Here is a 7014-nt window from a genome sequence, read left to right on the forward strand (position 1 = left end):
TCGGTTAACCCAGAACAAAAATCTTGCGTTATTTGATCAGCTGCGTGATTTAGTTCTGGGTCCATACCTATTAGAAATTGGGAGTTCCGGTTTGCGAAGTCTCCACCTCACAAAAGGAAACTCTCAGCCGTAAACCAGATGTAACCTGGATATAGACGTTCCATAAATCGGCATGCGAAAGTGAGTAGATTACCTTGAAAACAATGGTCAGGCATCTTGGACGCAGTTTCCAGTTATTATTCCTCAGTGGAATTACTGCTGCTCCTTATACCAGAGACGGAAGAGGAAGCTGAGACATCCGACTCAATGTTTTCTGATCGGGGCGGGGCCACTCTGGTCTGCTTATTGCCGCTGACCCGCAGAGGTATCCCTGTGTGCTAACACTTACACAGACCGAGACCTTGGGGGGGGGTCTATGGTAAACGGCTTGAGTTGTTCATCTTAGGTTATACTATGCATTCCATCCCGTTGTGAGAGGGTCAGTGCTGTCTGGGTTCCTTGGGACATTCCTACCCTAAACCTTAACCCCTAACCTTAACCCTTACCTTAACAATGCTGCTCGCTCAATAGGCCTATTTGGAAGTTGATAACTTGGTAGCCTACAGACAGAATAATCTTCTCTTTTCAGCAGGATCCATTTGCTTTCCAACCTGCAATTGTATTTGAAATATTGCGAAAGCCCTGTTGTAGCTGCATCACTGACAGATTTGCCACATGTTCCCAACTTGTAGGCATGCCTTGTGATTGGGCTACACACAATCCACAGCTATTTTTTTAAATAAGCTATTGATCCTCTCTGGCTAAATTACAGGCCTACTCCTGGTGTAGTAATCTGAATGATTTCATTTCTTTCTGAACAGACAGAAGTAATCTATCACTTAGGCAAATGTATTTTAATGTATCGGGTGCTGCACCAACTCAAGCACCCTTCCTGCGGGGCTATGATTCTATAAGGAAATAAATGATTAAGTGCAACTGCTGGAGAGATAAGAGTTGCAGGCTCGTTTCTATCAGAGCAGAGAGAGAGAGGGAGATTATAGAAACTGAATCTCCTAGTTCTCCCACCACAGCAATGGCCACTCCTTGGTCTATATAAAGTTGTGGCCAAAACTTTTGAGAATGACATAAATATAAATTTTCATAAAGTCTAATGCCTCAGTTTGTATGATGGCAATTTGCATGTACTCTAGAATGTTATGAAGAGTGATCAGATGAATTGCAATTAATTGCAAAGTCCCTCTTTGCCATGCAAATGAACTGAATTCCCCCCCCAAAATTCCACTGCATTTCAGCCCTGCCACAAAAGGACCAGCTGACATCATGTCAGTGATGCTCTCGTTAACACAGGTGTGAGTGTTGACGAGGACAAGGCTGGAGATCACTCTCTCATGCTGATTGAGTTTGAATAACAGACTGGAAGCTTCAAAAGGAGGCTGGTGCTTGGAATCATTGTTCTTCCTTTGTCAACTAGGGTTAACTGCAAGGAAACACGTGCCGTCATCATTGCTTTGCACAAAAAGGGCTTCACAGGCAAGGATATTGTTGCCAGTAAGATTGCACCTAAATCAACCATTTATCGGATCATCAAGAACTTCAAGGAGAGCGGTTCAATTGTTGTGAAGAAGGCGAAGGGCAGCAAAGAACCACTTCTCTCATGGAAAAACATCAGGGACAGACTGATATTCTGCAAAAGGTACAGGGATTGGACTGCTGAGAACTGAGGTAAAGTCATTTTCTCTGATGAATCTCCTTTCCGATTGTTTGGGGCATCCGGAAAAAAGCTTGTCTGGAGAAGACAAGGTGAGCGCTACCATCAGTCCTGTGTCATGCCAACAGTAAAGCATCCTGAGACCATTCATGTGTGGGGTTGTTTCTCAGCCAAGGGAGTGGGCTCACTCACAATTTTTCCTAAGAACACAGCCATGAATAAAGAATGATACCAACACATCCTCCGAGAGCAACTTCTCCCAACCATCCAGGAACAGTTTGGTGACGAACAATGCCTTTTCCAGCATGATGGAGCACCTTGCCATAAGGCATAAGTGATAACTAAGTGTCTCGGAGAACAAAACATCGATATTTTGGGTCCATGGCACGGAAACTCCCCAGACCTTAATCCCATTGAGAACTTGTGGTCAATGCTCAAGAGGCAAATCCTGGCAAATGGTTTCCGGAACGAATCAGTCCAAAACTGAGAGGTGCTGGATCCTGTGCTGGCAGGATCCTGTGCTGCTGGATCCTGTGCTGCTGGATCCTGTGCTGCTGGATCCTGTGCTGCTGGATCCTGTGCTGCTGGATCCTGTGCTGACAAGATCCTGTGCTGACAAGATCCTGTGCTGACAAGATCCTGTGCTGCTGGATCCTGTGCTGGCAGGATCCAGCAAAAATGAAGCACTGCTATCGGCTGCCTAGGCTAGTTCACCCCATGGTGAAACTAGCACTCCTATAGATCTGAAATAATTGGATGGTGAAACTTGCACTCCTGTAGATCTGAAATAATTGGATGGTGAAACTTGCACTCCTATAGATCTAAAATAATTGGATGGTGAAACTTGCCAGTCAATCAGAAATGCAAGTTGAAGCAATTTGGGAATTTTTGAAAGTGAGGACAATCCTTGTCCTGCAATGGAAAGAATGTATACTTGAAAAAATTGATTTAGAAAGAAATAGGCATTTTGAATTAAACGTAGAGTGGAGCTTAGGGGTCCATCTTACCTTCAAAAAATATTCAGCAGTCATAATGTTCCACTGTCAGGAGAGTCATGACAGTCCCCATCTGGTGGGTTCAACCTTGGAAGGATTCTGCAAGTTGCAACCCACCATAAAAATGACCACGGGATGTCCTGGTTGTGTATCATCATTGCGGTCCCCCTCTGGTGGTTTGCCCTAGCCTCCTCTCGGTACCGCTCCAGCCTGTCCCGCATCTGGAGAACGTACTGGACAATCCCCTGTCCTGAGGTAGCTACTGGGGAACCTTCCCAGCACTTCTTCAGCAGGTCCAGTGGTCCCTGCACTGGCCATCCATAGAGGAGTTCGAATGGTGAGAAACCTGTCGATGCCTGAGGCACCTCCCTGTAAGCAAAAAGCAGAAAGGGTAACCACTTATCCCAGTCTTTACCAGTGTCAGCCACAAACTTCCTCAGCATATTCTTGAGCGTTTGATTGAATCTCTCTACAAGCCCATCCGTTTGGGGATGGTAGGGAGTGGTCCTCAAGCCTTTAATGCCCAGCTGTCGGTGGAGTTGAACCATCAGTCGTGAAGTGAAGTTTGTGCCTTGGTCCGTCAGGATTTCATCTGGGATTCCTACACGAGAAAAGAGCTGAACAAGAGCACTGATTATTTTTGGAGTGGTTATGGAACGGAGTGGGAAGGCTTCTGGGAACCGGGTGGCATAGTCACAGATCACCAATATATACTGGTAACCTGCACTACTCTTCTCCAAGGGTCCAACAATGTCCATTGCAATTCTCTTGAATGGGGTAGAGATAACTGGCAGTGAACATAGAGGAGCCCGGTCAGACCTACGGACAGCACTGGTTTTCTGTCACGTGGGGCATGTTTTGCAGTATGTTTGTACATCAGTATACATGGAGGGCCAAAAGAAACGGGAGCCTAGCCTAAGATAGGTCTTATGTTGCCCTAGATGGCCTGCCCATGGAACTGTATGTGCAAGGTTGAGAACAAGTGGTCTACATGTAGATGGCACCACTAACTTCCTGCTATCTGCTTCTGACCCAAGGTAGAGTATGTGGTTGTCTACTGTGTATATTCCCCCACATGAAGATTGGCTGTCCCCAGCTAAGGCCTTATCAAATAAACCTTTCAAGGTTGCATCAGACTTCTGCAGTGTAGCAAAATTTTGTGGAACTTCCCATTGCACTTCTAACCCAGACACATCAGCAACAGGTACAGGGGTTCCCACATACTTCTCAAGACGCCGCTGGCGGCGTGACTTTCTGGGCCCTTTGGTTCCCCCCTCACACAGACTATCACACAAGTCAGGCAGAGGTTGTAAACCAGCTTTGGCCTGTGCACGAGTGACAACTGAACATGACACCTGAACATCAGACTGGCAAACTGACTGCTCATATAGCTGACCCCCCACACTTCCCAACAGATCAGAGAGTACAGGCACATCCCTCCCCAAAATCATCTCAAAAGGTAGCTTCTCCATTACCCCAACTTTGAGGAGGTATTTCTGACCCTGAATCTCCACTGTGAGTTCAGCTGTGGGCTGCTGTGACTGGTCACCATGGACACATTGGATCAGTGTCTGGTGACCGTAATCAATGTCATTAACAGGTACATTACATTTTCTGATCAACGACAGGGAACTGCCGGTGTCAATCATTGCAGTAAGACTTTTACCATTCACTTTTACAGGTACCAAGACTGACCCTTCCCCAGTCTGTCTATTCTGAACACCATCCCCCTCTCTGGGCACATAACAGTAACCTGAGAGCTTGGATTTACGTAGCGGACACATTGAAGCCTTGTGCCCCTGCTGTCGGCAGTAAAAACAGGTCAGACCCCTCCCATCAGAGCGAACTGCATAATCCCTTACCTCCCTCCTCCCAGACACATAACCCCCAGAGTTACCTCCACCATCTCGGGTATCTCTGATGTCCCTTGTGTCTCGGAGACTCCTTGGAGCGGGTGCTGCAGGTCGTGGTGGGCCCCCTTTACGTGCATTATGGTACTGCAGCGCAAGCTTGGCCGCCATAAGCCCGTCCTTGGGCTCGTGCTCTCGAACCCAGGTTCGAATGTCGTGTGGTAGAACTTGTAGAAGTTGCTCGAGGATGATGACCTCACCGATCTCGTCCTGTGTCTTCTCCTCTGGTTGAACCCATCATCGGTAGAGACCCTTGAGGCGGTGGTACGTCTCTGTCGGTGACTCACCCGATGGCGTCGATGCAGCTCTAAAGCGTTGACGGTAGGTCTCCGAGGAGATGTCGAACTTCACCAGCAGCGCTTCCTTCAAGCCCTTGTAGACGTTGGACAGCCCCTCATCCATTGCTGTGTAAGCCTCTAAGGCCTTGCCCGTGAGCAATGGGACAAGCCTGCAGGCCCACTCTACCTCCGGCCACTGCCACGTCTTGGCCATTCGCTCAAACCTCAGCAAGTAGTTTTCAATGTCCTCCCCCTGCTGGTATGAGGGCATCTTTGGCTCCTTCCTCAGGAATGCTGGAAGATGAACGTTAACACTGCTGGACTGGTCTCCTGGTGCTGGGGCTGGCCTCATTACTGCTTGGGGATCCTGCTGTGGAGTTGAAGTCCCTGCTGCGTCGAGCCTTTGTCGTCCTGGTGTTGGCAGACCCAATCTTGGGCTCTCACTGACGAGTTCCGCTTGGTGAGGAGCTGTGAGGATAGATTGGCGTAGGCCCCGAAACTCCTGCTTGAGGTCTTCGTCCCTCTTCTCAACCGGTAGTTCAAACAGTTCTGGTTGTGTTTGGCCCCTTGGTCGGGCTCCTAGTTTCTCATAATTAACCTCTTCACCAGAAGATTCCATGGTATTCCACCCAGTTTCAACTTCAATTACCTTTTATGACAGTTGATGCTGCTGCTGTGAACGCAATCCTGTACGCATTCCTTTACCTCTCTTGTTGGAATTCACTGATTTGCGGTGCGCCATCCCACTGCTGCCACCATATGTCACGTAGAGTAGGCCAGAAGGCTAAACTGGAAAACCTAACCTCTATAAAAAATAAAAAGATGGCGGAGCCGCAAAAGTTCTTCTGTGCAAAGGTGTTTATTTACATAGTGATTCCGGAACAAAACAACAGTACTGCCATCAAACATATACCTTATGGGACAGCTTAAAAACAAAGCTGCCCCACCCACAGCTCAATCCAAAATGCCTCCCCATGAACTGAAAGAGAGGCTCCTTTTGTAGGGGTAGCCCCTCCCCTCAGAACAATTAACACTAATTAATTAAGCAATTACCTATTCAACATACAGTTTCCATTTATCTAAACATACCAAAATATATACATTGCAACACGTTTATGAAACAACATCACAATATAACATTTACAAAATTACATCACTACTGACAGTGTCTTCCAATATGCCCGTTTACATTAATGAGCCATTCCGGACAGGCACTACAAAGTAAGCCCAATTCCCTTAGCTCGGGTCCTTATCCAGCATACCTGGAAGCTACAGAGATGGAGAGAGAGAGGAACAGAACAAACAACCGCGCTCATCCATAACATCGATAAGTATACTAAATATTGCTTATATTAAATATGAACACCTGTCTTTATTTCTTTATACCCTAACTGGTTACTGAAGTAAGTGTGAAATGTATGTACTAAGATAGAGACGTTAACCTCTATGGGCTAGGTGGGACGTATCAGGTCAAACACTATTTTTACAGAAGTTTACTAAGGGTTGGTAACAGGCTGATTGGTCGGCTATTTTAGCCAGTAAAGGGGGCTTTACTATTCTTAGGAAGCGGAAGGACTTTAACTTCCCTCCAGGCCTAAGGGCACACACTTTCTAGTAGGCTTAAATTGAAGATGTGGCAACATCATCCGCTGTTATCCACAGTAATCTTCCATCCAAGTTGTCAGACCTCAGTGGCTTGTCATTGTTGATAGACAACAATAATTTGTTCACCTCTTCCACACTCACTTTAAGGAATTCAAAAGTATAATTCTTGTCTTTCATAATTTGTCACATATACTTGGATGTGTAGTGTCAGCGTTTGTTGCTGGCATGTCACCCCTAAGTTTGTTCATCTTGCCAATGAAAAATAAATGAAAGTAGTTGTCAATATCAGTGGGTTTTGTGATAAATTAGTCATCTGATTCAATGAATGATGGAGCCGAGTAGGCATTGTTATCCTAAAGGGACATAGTCATGGTAGCCAAAATAATGGCCTGCCCAGCATGTTTGTTGCTTAATTAACTCAGAAACCACACCTGTGTGGAAGCACCTGCTTTAACCTCTCTAGGGTAGGTGGCACCAAATCGTCCCACCTACGCAACAGCCAGTCTAATCCCGTGGCG

Source organism: Salmo salar, unplaced genomic scaffold (assembly GCF_965601325.2).
Source record: "Salmo salar unplaced genomic scaffold, fSalSal1 ptg000378l, whole genome shotgun sequence".
Classification (NCBI taxonomy): Eukaryota; Metazoa; Chordata; class Actinopteri; order Salmoniformes; family Salmonidae; genus Salmo; species Salmo salar.